The sequence below is a fragment of the Gallinula chloropus genome (assembly GCF_964237585.1).
Source record: "Gallinula chloropus genome assembly, chromosome: 5".
Classification (NCBI taxonomy): Eukaryota; Metazoa; Chordata; class Aves; order Gruiformes; family Rallidae; genus Gallinula; species Gallinula chloropus.
In genome coordinates this window covers 2,648,601-2,662,691 of record NC_140090.1, presented here as the reverse complement: position 1 = coordinate 2,662,691, position 14,091 = coordinate 2,648,601, and the positions used below count along the sequence as shown (strand labels likewise).

The 14,091-nt window shown below is 39.7% G+C and overlaps 1 protein-coding gene across 1 annotated transcript in view; it reads left to right on the top strand.

Annotated features, from left to right (window-relative positions):
- MBD5 (methyl-CpG binding domain protein 5) overlaps positions 1-14,091 on the top strand; it is a 146,209-nt gene that overhangs the window by 80,180 nt on the left and 51,938 nt on the right. The window contains exons 3-5 of the mRNA XM_084265550.1: positions 322-445; positions 4,967-5,170; positions 9,796-9,853. The gene's annotated coding sequence lies outside the window, so the exon portion shown is untranslated. The remainder of the gene's footprint in view (positions 1-321; positions 446-4,966; positions 5,171-9,795; positions 9,854-14,091) is intronic.

Genomic DNA, 14,091 nt, shown 5'->3' with positions numbered 1-14,091 from the left:
TACTCCCCTGATTTTGCATTCCTGCTCAACGAAAAGAGATCCTTCTAGAAGGCTGTACAGAATAGAGCTGTCTACTGGCTCAGATTAAGTAAACTTACCTTAAATCACACTGTGGACTCTGCCTTTCTTCACTGACTACTGAGAGCACCTAGGTAAACTCCCAGGTTTTGTTCAGCCTTTGCTTTTCCAAGTGTCCCTGTGGTTTCTGTGTAGTGAATGAAGGTCTGTTAGAGAAGCCACCCCATCTACATGAAACCCCAGATACTGAGAAATTGTCTCTCTGCATATCTTGGTTTTAGCACAGCATGTCTTTTCTTGCAGGAAGAAGAGGCTTTATCACAAGACAACAGTCAAAGAAACATAAAGACTTGAAGAAACAACACTTCTCATTCTTCCCAAAAGAGACCCACTGGTACCTGGTGGATTACCTCCACCAGCATTGGAGGTAGGTGAATTCTCTCTTTGCTGCTCTTCCCCTCAGATAAATATGGAAAAGAAACACAGGGATTTCATGTTTTAAATAATTTCTTTGCTGTGTCACAAAATACTGGTGCACTCTTGATAGGCTGGTGTTACCAGCAGCGCTGTTTATCTGCAGTGCCACCACTAGAAGTTAGTGATACTGGTTTTACTTTTGAAGGATTTTTGGTATTATGGAAGATGATGCAATTGCTAATTATGATTTTGTGTGATTTGTCCACTTAGCAAACTAAAACCAGTAATTATTGAAAATAAAACCAGACCAGATGCTTGTGAACAGGTCTCTGAGATGTTGCCAGTTTGTTTCTTGTGTGGAGCCCACGGCTCTGATTTGGAATAAACTCTTTAGGAGGAGCATTTTTCAGTTATGCTGCAAGGTAGAATGGGAAGAAGAACCTGAGAAACAGCCAATATGATTGGTTTAGAAGAAATAAATTTAAAAGCAACCTGAAGAAAAAAAGAGAACTGGCTGGCTGCCATTGTCTTTCAGTACTCATTTGTGACAGCACACAATTGAAAAGTTATTGAGTTTGTTTGTGTTACTGGAAGATCATTTTTTAGCATTTTTCAGGTTTTTTTCTTCTGAAAAAGTAGAGTATCTTTAATTTTAGATGCATCAAATACCATAGTTGTAAGAATATTGTATGTGTTTTAAGAGATTAGATGGGGACAGGATTTTTTTAATCTGTTAGCACAGACTTGTTATGTAAATAGAAAGCTCACAAAGCAAAACCAGACAGCACATGCACTGAAAAAAACAGATGTCTCTTCCCCAGAAATACATTCACCATTAGATTCCTGCAACTTGGTGAGAACTTCTTAGGAAGTTTATTGTTATGGATACGTAGGGAGATGAAAAATAAACATATTGTAGTCACTGTGTAAGTCCTGTACTTACCTCTGAGTGATAAAAATAAACCAATCTCTTCACACATTGCACAGTGCTGGTGAATAACAGCTGGGACAGTCCATGACAATCACCTTCTTACATGAAGCAGCAGGCTTCAGGAGTCTAAGTGCCTTTTTTCCAAGTCAACTGTCCATTTTTTTAAAAGAGAAAAAAATAATCCTTTGCATTTTCTATACTAATGCTTATTTTTAACCAACAATAGTTGGTTGTTGGACCCAATTAGTCTCTTGAGGTCCCTTCCAACCCCTACGATTCTGTGATTCTGTGACTCCTGGTAGGTAGCAGAAGATAGGAAAGCCTGGTTAGAAGGGGAACGAGCACAAGGCTTTCAGGAGGGGAAAAGCAGCGCAGAGCCTACCAGGTTAGCCAGGAAAGTTCTCCTGGCTCACCACAGAGGACCCTTTTGATTATCACTCGTGGTCTATTCTTAGTATTTATAGAACTGTGTTCTGTAGATGGTCATCTGGTTCACAGAATTATAGGGGTTAAAGGGACGTCCAGAGCCCATGGGGTCCAACCCCCTGCCCAAGCAGGGTCCCTAGGACAGGGCACACAGGGCGGTGTCCAGACGGGGCTGGAATCTCTCCAGAGAAGGAGACTCCACACCCCCTGGGCAGCCTGGCCCAGGGCTCCCTCACCCTCACTGTGAAAAAGTTCTTCTGCATATTCTACAGTGCTAGTAAGGCTGCAAATGGCATAGTCACGGTGAGGTCTGTTTTTCCTGCAGAAGCTTTAATGGCATCTTTGCTTACCCATTTCCATTCCCATATGCTGAGTATGGACAATTTGTATCATTCATTTACTGTTACTATTTTATTTAGACATTACAAGTTAAAAAACAGGTTATTTGTTTGAATTCATTGTAATAACACTTTGCAGATTTCTTGAGGCCTTTATTAGAAGCTTCTTCTACTGACACTGCTTCAATCCTCAGTGCTGTCCACATGACTTAAGTTATTTTAAGCCCCAGTATGACTTGGGTTTCATTCTTGGGCTATTTCATCCATCTATTGAAATTGTTTCCAGTAAATTAGGTTTACTGTGTTTGCTGTGATTAGCATTATACACTCAAGGGAAGTTCTTCATGAAAACACCTCTTATTGATACCTTTCAATGTGTTTCAGCATTAATAAATAACTTTATCTGAAGAGTGTAAGATCCTTAGTAAAATCACGATCTGAAAATATATCTGTATGCAAATTCCTAATGGTAGGTTAGATGATCTTTCTGTTTGTTTTGGTGCTGTAAGGATAAGCTATGTTGTGAAGCTCTGGATTCTTACTTGTCTAGAATGTTATGAACAGCTTCTGTGAAGGTGTTCACTCGTTGAGGTAATTCATGCAGTGTCTGTATGGCGGAAACAAGCTAAAAGGTTCTGTCACTTGCACACCTGAAGAAGAAATTCTTATGTTGGAACTTTGCTGTTTATAGGTTGGATTGTAAGACTTCGAATTGGCATCCGGTTGCTTGATAAGCTCTGAAGCCCCTTGGTAGGAGCCCAACCTTGTGAGTCATAGAATCATAGGATGGGCTGTGTTGGAAGGGACCCCAAGGATCACAGATCTCCAACCCCCTGCCACAGGCAGGGACACCAACCTCCAGGCCTGGAGCTACACAAGGTTGCCCAGGGCCCCAGCCAACCTGGCCTTGAACACCCCCAGGGATGGGGCACCCACCCCCTCTCTGGGCAGCCCCTTCCAGCCCCTCACCACTCTCTGGAAAGAACTTCCCCCTAATATCTCATCTGCCCCTTCCCTCCTCCAGCTTCACTCCAGCCCCCTTGTCCTGCCAGTCTCTGCCCTTTAACAAGCTGATTCCCCTCCTGTTCCTCTGCTCCCTTCAGGCACTGGAAGGCTGCAGTGAGGTCCCCCCACAGCCTTCTCTTCTCCAGGCTGACCCAGCCCAGCTCCCTCAGTCTCTTCTTGGAGTCCTGTGGATGCTTCACAGGAGATAGTTGAAGTGCATCTCAAACTCATCAAGATTCATGTTGTTCTCCTTTCATGGTATTTCTGACTTGGTTCTGAGTAACCAGTACTGCAGCTCTGGCCACTGAATACCCCAATTTCTCACCTGCTAAGATACAGTATTTTTTTCAGCCCTATATATTTGGTATTTAGAACCCTGTGACTCCTTGCATTTATAAACTCTAGAGTTTGGTTTGTTCCACCAAGTTTTTAACCCTTTCAGCGAAGGGGAAGAGGCTTTATTTTACTAATAGCAATGAGGTGAACTTTGTTATTACAGATGTTTTGGGGTTTTTTTACATTTTAAACATTTTGATAATATCTGTGGCCCGGCCGAGCTTTGTTTAGGATTCTAGATGGATAAACACATTTTGTAGTAAGAATAGGTAAGCCCAGTAATATTCAGAACCATGAAATGTATAGAGCTTAAACATGGAAGCTGTCAGGTGCCCCGATCTGTAAGAAAATCTGATGATTAAAGACCTGGAGCATCTCTCCTACAAGGAAAGGCTGAATGAACTGGGGCTCTTCTCACTGACTGTTGAGACAGGACAAGGGGCGATGGGCTCAAGTTGGAGCAGAGGGAGTTCCCCACCAATCTGGGGAAGAACTTCTTCCCATTGAGGGTGAGGGAGCTCTGGTACAGGCTCTTAGGGGAGGAAGGTTCTAACACCAACCAAGCCCTTTACCATGGTGACAAATGGCTTTAAAGGAGATTCCAACCACATGCTCTGTCAATCAGAACAAATTCCTTTGGTGTTCTGTAGGATTCATGAAGCATTGATTGGCTGTGTCTCTGTGTTAATTGAAGGTTTATTTAAAAAAGAATAAGTGAAACCCCCCAAATTATTCCATATTTCTTTAATGTGTCTCTCTTAACCCTTGACTCTGCACACCCTAACGGAGTCCTCAGGCTTTCAGTGCCATGTTTCAAAGGCCTGCGTTCACTCTTTTGGATATGCCTTTAACCTAATGAGCTCCAATCCATTTCACCTCTAAAAGAACTAATTAATTGACTTAAAGTCCAGCAAAGACTGTTAAGTCCTTTCAGTGTCAGGGAAATTGAAAGTGGCACAGTCAAAGCCTAACTAACTCCAAGTGGGTACAATTTGGTGCCAATTCTGAAGGAAATGGCTCAAGACCAGGCAGATGTTACAGAAAAACCCACGTTCTGTTTCACAGGTACCTGTGCAAGGACTAAGTTAATAGCTGATAGATACCTATAGAACCTTTTGCATAACCAAATCCATTTGAGCATTGTAACTCTTTAAAGCCCAGACTTCTTGCCTTTGCAGCTGAAGGTTTTTAACATACATCAGTACGACTCGAGGTGTCTGAAGAGGTGACCTTTTTTTGTGTGCATATTAGTTCCCTCATAAAAATCCATCTTTTCATTTTTATAGTAAACTACTCACTCTTCTGGACAGTGAACCAATAATGTAGGAAAAGGTATCTTCTTTTTTTAATCATTCTCAGTCAGAGCCACCCTTCCCTTCTTTAAAAGCAAATACTATTAGTTTACACTAAAAAGTAATTGGATAAGGGCTTAGAAAGTAATAAAGAAAAACAAAAACAAACCCACTTGGCTCATTCTTTGATTTAAGTCATGCAGCTCTCTCAACAGATGTAACGTGGGGTGCAAGAGTTCCTCAGATGAGGGGTGGAGTAAGACAAGGACCCAGCCTCAATGGACATAGCTCATTATCGCAATCTAAAGAGGAGACTATCTAAAGCAAAACTGCAAGTGCATCAAGAATTTCCAGAAGCCTAAAGATCCCCAAGGTAACCAGCAGCAAGACCATGAAGAGTAATGTAGGTAAGTGTATGAAAGTAAATAGCACTAATTAAACTGAGAAACTTTGGGGTTTATTTTGATAGTTCTATGCTGGGGTGGTAAAGTTTGTTGCAAAATGTATTTTGGGTATGATACAAAAGATTTGAGGCAGTGGTAAAAAACCCCCTAGAACAGGAGACATCTTCAGCATCTAAAAAATAAAGAAATCTAGAAAATAAACAATTTAGCAATTCATATCTCCCTGAGAGATAGCCAGTGCACCCATATTGGACCTTTCTGATAACAGAACAAAGAAGAAAGGAGCATTCTTGACCCAGATTGAAGGGATTCTATTGGAACAGCACATGAAGTGCAATATTTTAATGGTAAGAAAATTACCATTTTGCGACAGTGTGATTCATATGGAGTACTAGTCATAATTGGTAGTAATTTATTTTGACATAATTAAACAATAGAACTCCCCTTATCTGTATCAGAAAATACGCAGCACCATTCTTGACCTAGATTATATTATAGTAGCAAAGTGGAGCTGCTTTGCCCTGAGATGAAGCCAGAACTTTACAGTAAAACATGAAATGAAATGCTCTTAGACTTATACATTTTCATAATCAAAATACAGGGTTATACCATGTCAACAACCAGCAGATGGAGGAAAAGAACGTCCTAGGAGCTCAAAGAACACACTAGGAAACGGAGCTATAAATACCAGGCTAATTCCATAGCTTTAAGATTTCTCCAAAGCTTTTTTAAATCCCTCCAGAAAAGACTGAAGAGATCCCTAATCTGAAGTGCCCCAGTTGAAGAAATGCGAACCTTTTTTATTTTTTCAGTAAAATTATGGTAATCTACAGTAGATTGTTTGGACATCTTAATGAATCAGTGTAGTAGCTGTACTGTATTTGTTTCAAAATGAGGTTTTTAAAGACATTGGTATGTTTTCACTCTTAGTGGTACTTTCTTCAGAGAAAATACAGAATTCTGTCTGATCACCTCTGAATTGATATTCCCATGGAATATTTGATGTTCACAACTCATTTTGAATCTCAGTTATTTTAGAGAGCTGCCCCCTTCAGTAGAGAGAGCTAACAGAACAGTAGTCATCTTTGGTTTTATGACAGTCTGGAAGATCTTTTGACATCTTTTTCCCTTGCATTTGCAAATCCTACCTATGGAACCTGATGTTGTGGCTGTGTTCAGAAATACTTTGTTTTGCTGGCTTCCATCCTCCATATTCTAAATTCTTGCATTCAGGCTCTCAGATTTCATGGTGTTCCAGGGAGGATGTTACTCTCATGTTGTAATTAAATTTGGTGAATCTGCAGTTTGAGCAGGTTCTAAGCCAGGTGTCTGTAAGAAAACCTGGTCTGTGAGATAAGTGAATTGTTGAGTCTGTAGGTGAAGGGATTCTTTTCTCTGGTGCTGGATGGAAAGATGTCTATACTTGTACACTGAAACACAGTGTAATGCTTCCTGTTGAAGTTAGCAAAGCCTGTTGCTGGGGATGTCATGAGACAGAATTAACAGGTAACCACAGAGTGATATCCATTGGAAGGGAAAGCTGGAGGTCACACAGAACAGCTGAGGTTGGAGGGACTTCTGGAGGTCATCATCTCCAACCCCCCTGGTTGCCCAGGATCACATCCAGACAGTTTTTTGACATCTCCATGGATGGAGACTCCACCATCACCTCTGAGCAACCTGTGCCAGTGATGTCTGATGTTCAGAGGGAACCTCCTGTGCTTCCATCTGTGCCTGTTACCTATGTCCTGTCACTGGACACCACTGGAAAAAGCCTGGCTCCTTCTTCTATGTACTACCCCTCTTTCAGGTATTCATATGTATTGAGAAGATCCCCTGGAATAAAATGTATTCAAAACTTGCCATGTTGCCCTTTCCATGCCTGCTGCTTGTCTTTAAACTGTGAACATCAGAGGAGACCCTGGGTCCATCTTTTCCATAACCACATGTGAGCCAGTTGAAGACAGTAGTAAGATATCCCCTTCTCTTTTTGACCTTCTCCTTCCATAAGGATCTTTTTACTCCTAAAAATGTCTCCTCCTCTCTGCATTCACGTTTTCCTGGAGAAAACAACACAAATACCTTTTTTGGAAACTACAGGTTCCTTCTATGAGATGGAGATGATTGGGGAGCTTGAAAAAAAACCCAGAAATCACAAATCTTCATTCCTGGAGTGCTGGGAGTTTGTAGAAACAGTGTAGGGTACCCATGGCTGACACAAGATGTCATGTCAGACCTTGGGTACGATGTGTTTTGCAGGGCTGGACGCTGCCCTTTCCAAACAATGTATCTTAGACAGAATGTGGTGAAGCAGAGAGGCAGGCTGGTGACAGATTTAGAAAGCAGGGCTGTTAAGGGACAGCTGAAAGGATTGGGTTTGTTTATTCTGGGAAAAAAGAGAATGCTGTAGCATGGGCATAAGGCTTTAAAGAGATAAGAGGTTTTTGTAGGAGTGGTGGCCGTTGCTTGGTAGATTTAAGGAGAAACAGGAATTTGCAAGGAGGATCATTTGGGATAGATGTGAAGAGGAAACAGCCCAAGGATTTTGGTTCACCTTGTACCTGACTGTGAATATGGGTGGAGAACTGGGGTGTTTTACCTCTAGCTGTCATGAAATTTGTGATAGGATATTGTTAAATGCATAAAGGAGCAGCTTTCAGAGGTGGTCTTGGTAACACTGACCTTCTGCCACTGGCAGGGGGCTGAGCAAGATTGTTCTGAGTCACACGGTTGGGAAAGACCTTTAAGATCATCAAGTCCAACCATTCCCATCCTATGCTAAACCATATCCCTAAGTATCTCATCTACTCTTTTTTTCCTCTCTCCTGAGATCCCTCTTTGGATCCTCAGTTTCTGTAATTCTGTCACTTTTAATTCTGGGATTAACTTTGGGTTTATTTCCCTGTAAACTACTTCTTAGTGTTGATATACTTTGATTTGAGGTATAGGGTATCCAGAGTCTGTACTTATGGCAGTTTTCATTAAAACAAAATGAACCAAAGAACCTTTTCTCTTAAAGAAAATGCATTGAAATGCTTTGAAAAGCTCTTATTTAAAATTGAGTGAAATTCAGGTTCAGCAGCCTTTGGAAGCTTGCCACTGATTTCCTTGAATTCAGATTTCCATTGAGGTGTCAGGCTCAAGTGTAACATAAGAAGTTAATACATTCAAAGCAATCATAGGAAGCTGTCCTACCTGGCCATACCTTGAATTCTTATTTCTTGAACTTTCTTCTGCCAGGAGTCTGTGGTGTTTGTTCACAACACTAGTGGCTTTGTTTATGGAGGTTTTTCATGACAGAATATAATAAATTTGATTTCTTTTGATCAGGGTATAAATAAATTGTGATGAAGAGCTGACTAAATGGTTCTTTGCCCATGTTTTTTCCAGTAGCTCACTTTTGGGAGCACAGTGCTGTATAACACTAAATATACCTGTGTTACATACTTACCATCTGCATTTCCAGAGGGGGTTTTCAAGCCTATTCAGAGGATAAAGGGCTGTTTGAGTTTTAACTGAGTATCTGGTGCAACACATTGTCCTTCAATTGGGATGAAGTCGTGCCTTTTCTAGGTTCTCATCCTTTTTGGAGCTTTGTTCTTAAACTCTTGGATGTGCTGCATCCTTAAAGGGAGACATGGGTTTAATTTCTGGGTGCCTGTGGTCCTTACTCTCATTTTTCTTTCCTCTGCTTTGACGAGCTGGTGTGATTCCCTTTTACTTGTCAAGCTTGAATGTGATTCACCCTTTTGTTTAGTTCCTTCTGAAAGGAATCAAACCTTTTTTATCTAGCTTAGTGTACGTGCAGTCTATCACACAAGCAGTAAAATCAGGCTTTATGGGGAGCAAAGCCATGGATACCTGGCAGGACAGAGTTGAGCATCATTACCAGGTACCATCCTGCTCAACATTAAGCCTAACTATGTCGTGTTTGGATGGGAAAACACCTCCAAGGAGAGTTTCACAACCCTTGTGCTGAAGTAGGGAATAGAAGGCTTTTTATTACCATAAAAAGAAACGTTTCATTTTCTAGGAGCCAGGCTGCAGTCTTCACAGTTTATTGGACTATGAAATGTATCTTTATTAAGGTGTCAGCGTGAATACGCCTGATAATTGCTATAGGAAACTTCAACCCAAAAATACACAGACACTAACATTTAGGTACTTTGCTCATTTTAGTAGACTAAAAATACCTCAGCTTTTTTAACAGTAAAACCCAGAGTGAAGGGCAAGGGACAGCCAGATAGGGAAGGGGTTTTTCCCCCATAAAACACTGAATATTTGGAACTAGTGATGTGTGTGGAGTTGAGAACTTTATCGTCTTTGTTGCCACAACATGGATTAAATTTTCACAGAGTATATTTTTTATTTTCAAAAGAAGTTGTACATTCACTTTTTCTTAGAGTATTTTTTTTCTGTGCTCATGATACTTTATGGAAATGAAGTGTGTACAAATTCTCAAGTGGAAACAGTTACTCCAGAGTTTCAAAGGAGGAATAATATTCTAAGAAACTTCTTGAAGTGTTTGTAAATATGAAGAATCATTTAATATTGAAATCTTAACATCATTAAGTGGACTGCATTGCTTGCCATTGCTTATTTTTTTGTTTCAACTCATTCTTTTTCAGCTTGGAATGAACAAGATGAACATATCCACCTTCAATCTGATGCTTAATGAGGAAAAAGGTCAGGCTTTCTTTTTCTTTGTTATCCTGTGCCCTACAGTTAATCAGTAAATTTAAAATTATATTTGTATTACTTATTTCATGTATCCTAAATAACAATCCAAATGTGAAGCTTTATTACTAGAGTGAGAGTGTTTTTACACTGAATGGTGCATTCATAAAACAGCTGACTCAGACCAGTGGAAATAGAAAAAGAAGCTATAGAAGGAAAGGTCATGTATACAAATCTTCATAGAGATTCATTTACAAATGATTAAGCCTCTAATTAATGGACCTCTTGTATATCAAGAAAGAAATATTTATCATAATTTTCATGGAGTGAAAGCATTTAAAAGGATTAAAATTGCCTGGTTTGGGTTTTTTTTAAAAATATCCTTGAAGTTCTGAGTCCTTTTTTAGAAAGAGAGAAAACTGTCTCTTAAATAAAACAGCAGGGCCAAGTTCTCCAAATACTTACACATTCAATTAGTGTATCACTGAAAGACAGTGAGTAATAATTTACTAACACTAGTGATGTATCTATCATATTGTCCAGGTTTGGAGCATAGCAGGCCTCAGAGGGGCAGCCCAGGCCTCTCAAAACACTGTTACATTGACACCAGATAAGGCTGTAGAGATTGCACAAGGTGTCTGAACAGCTGATTTTATGTTTTCATATTTTTTTAATGCCTTAAGAGTATTTTCATGAGGGAAATTGCTGAGTAGAGATGCATAATTCAGTAAACAATTTTTAAAAATTGCACTTGGAGAACAAATTCCATGTGTCTAAAAATAGTCACCATGTGACTTATTACTTTGGCACAAAAGCATAATTTACAGGTTTAATTTGCAGCCTTACTACGTTGCTGACAGTTTCTTGCACACCACCTCAACCTGAATTATTCACATCATTTAAATATTGCTGTGTCTTGAAATTGATATGGCTAATACAGAGGTTTACATAGTTTATTAAGGCCTCTGTTTTTAAGATAGGGGAGTGTAATTTTTATTTTTACCATTTATTGTGTAATTTCTGATATCGAACTGTGTGTTCCATAGAAATCTGGGGCTAATCTGGTGATTTTTCTGCCATCAGCTCAGATCCTTTCACCATATTTCCATCAATCTGATTTATTTTCCTTTTTTCAGTCCTTATCTAAACTCTAATTGAGTTTTCATGTCCAAGTTTTGAAATAGTTTCTTGTAAGTATTCTTTTCTTTTCAAATCACTTTTTTTTTGTTGTTTTCAAAGATTTTTATTTCCAAAGTAACCAGTTAAGTCCATAACTTACAGCAAAGTTGTCAGTGGGAACGGAACACCCACAGTTACTACCTATTTATTTTCTGTATCTATTTACTAGGTACCTTAAGAACATCCTGTATCACATGTTCCTGAAATATTTTAAGTTATTGATATATAATATCTTCATTATATATAATGTATATTATAATATATCATGTGTATAATATATATAATACAGATTAAGATTTTATATATTTTATACACATATAAATATATGTATGTGTATATATAAAAATATATTTAAAATCTTCATTATAAAACCATTGTAGAACTATATTTAATAATTCCAGATTTTTGGAGCTAAAAGATAATTAAAAGTAGGAGTTTGATATTTGTTTATTTGTGTGCCTGGATCTTCTTTTGAAGTAATTGTGATTTTGATGTGACAATATAAAGTATTTATAGCTAAATCCATTCATAATAACCAGCTCTTAAGAATTTTATGTTAATTCTGACTTTCCTCTCACGTTTTGGGGCAAATGTGAATGTCTGCAGTGGTCATTTTCTAATGAAGCCTTGTGTTATGTTAGCAAGAGTGATTCCACAGTGACAAAGCAGATTTTTCTCTATTTATATCTTCTTCTGCTGTGGCAGCTGGTCTTGGAAGGTCTGAATTCTCTCTTGTAGGCACAGGTGGGGTTTTTTCTTCCCTGTTTTGCAGTCACCTCTTCTCCTTGCTGTGGTATCATGGTAGTTTCCCCCAAGAGACCCTTCCAGAGCTTGACAGTTTCTTACTGGGCACACAGAATGACAGTTGGTCTGGAAAAGTTTCAGCGTTACATAAAAAATACCTGAAGGCACAGAAAATTGAGGTTTACTTATGCTTGTTTTAAAAACACTAGATTTCAGAAAAGCTTTACATCAACAGAATCCAATTACTTTAAGAACTGTGGGTGCCTTATGGCAAGGTGGGTTTTGGAGGAGATGGAAACACCTATTCCTACAAAACCTAAAGGAGACCCAGAAAAAGTGGCCTTCCCAGTTGCAGGACTGAGACATAATGATGATGCATCATCACTGTCTGATGGAGAAGGAAGAACAGAAGAAAATCTGTTCAGAAACAGAGTTCCAAGTGTAATTTCTCTTTATATTGTAGAAAACCTAATCCTCCAAAATCCTCAGCTATGAACCTTGCTTTGCACCTCTCCTCTGCTATGGAAGGCTTCACTTGCCTTGTTTCAGAAAATAAAAAAAATAGCCAGTTTCACAAAGATTGGTAACACTTTATGCCAGCAGATTGAAACATGACCATTGAAAAATAAATGTATGAATGGCTTTTGGCCAAAGAAAAAATAAGGGGAAGGAAAAAAAAAGAAGGATAAAACTATAATACATCTGAGTCCAGGTTTGCTTCTCCTAGATTTATAGGTTGCTGAGGATGGACATTGTATTTTATTCAAGCTCCTTGAATTCATTGTATGAGTTTCCCTATATGAGTGGATGTAAAAGCATTTACTCACTTCTTATTAATATATAGGCTAGCAATCTATTTCAGAATATTCCCTAAGAAAGGTTTTGACAATAGTGACGTGATTCCTATCTGCAGAACAACTTGGCTGATTTAAATAGTATACCAAATATTAGTCTTAATTGCTACAAAATCAGAGCACTTACATTATCTTGGCAGTGAAGTCGGCCTGTCTCATACACAGTTTTGACCTATTTCCCTTGAAAAGAAAAAAATTAATGGGGTGGAAGACTTGAAAGAGCATTATGGCTCTTGTGCATGCTTCTGTGGACTCCATCAGGTGACCATTGTATTTATTAAATCCTTATTGAGTAGAGAGAGCAGAGGCTTAAAAGAAAACCCTTTTGTTTCCTCCCATCTTTGTGGATTGTTGAGTAGCTCAGTTTTATCAAAGCCCTTTCAGAGATGCTGTGTGTAGGCGTGCGTGCGTGTGTGTACACAGAGGAAGGAAGGATGGACTGGAAGTGAGAATCACAGAATATTAGGAGTTGGAAGGGGCCTCAAAAGATCATCCAGTCCAACCCCCCTGTCAGAGATGGGTCACCTAGACTAGGTGACACACAAACTTGTCCAGGTAGGTTTGAGTGTCTCCAGAGGACAAGACTCCCAACCTCTCTGGGCAGCCTGGCCCAGGGCTCTGTCACCCTCACAGTGACAAAGTTTCTCCTGACATTCCCATGGAACCTCCTCTGCTCCAGCTGCACCTGCTGCCCCTTGTCCTGTCGCTGCCACCCCTGAGCAGAGCCTGGCTCCAGCCCCCTGACTCTCAGCCTGTACATAGTTATAGACATTGATGTGGTCACCCTTCAGTCTCCTCCAGGCTAAAGAGACCCAGCTCCCTCAGCCATTGAACTTCCAGTTCTGGGAGTTACACAGATTGATTGGCTCAGTCACTCTGTGTGAGCACTTCAGGTTTTGCTGCTGTATGTACAGTAAGTGAAGAGTGTGAAAAGGCTGGTGCTCCTTTCCAGTTCAGCCTCTGCCTTGGCCAATGGTAAGGACACAGTTAAATCTCCTACATCGAGGGTACGTTGCAGCTCAATGAACTCTGATTTCTACCCACATTATGAATGTTGATAGGAAGGACTTGGGCTGGAAGGTTACAACTTCTCATTAGTTAACAGCACAATGGTTCAAAATGCTCTGAGACAAGAGATTTATATTTTTGCTTTTAACGATCAGCAAGAATCCATGAGCATAAATCAGTCTTTTTCCATGAAAATCTTCTCCTTATTGTTTTATTAGCATAGGTCCTTAAAGAGTAGGTCTAGAGTGATGGCTTTGGGCATCCAGTCTGGCAGCATAGGAAACCTGTTGGTCCATGTGCAGGGAAGCAAAGCTGGCAGAGCTGGGGCACATCTAGTGGGCTCCTGGTACAGGTTGTGGATGTAAGGACAGGTATGATGGCCTGGATTCCTGAAAGCTTTGTATTGGGTTGGGGTGTTTTTGGTGTCCATCAGTGAATTCATCCAGATAGCTATCATGGTAT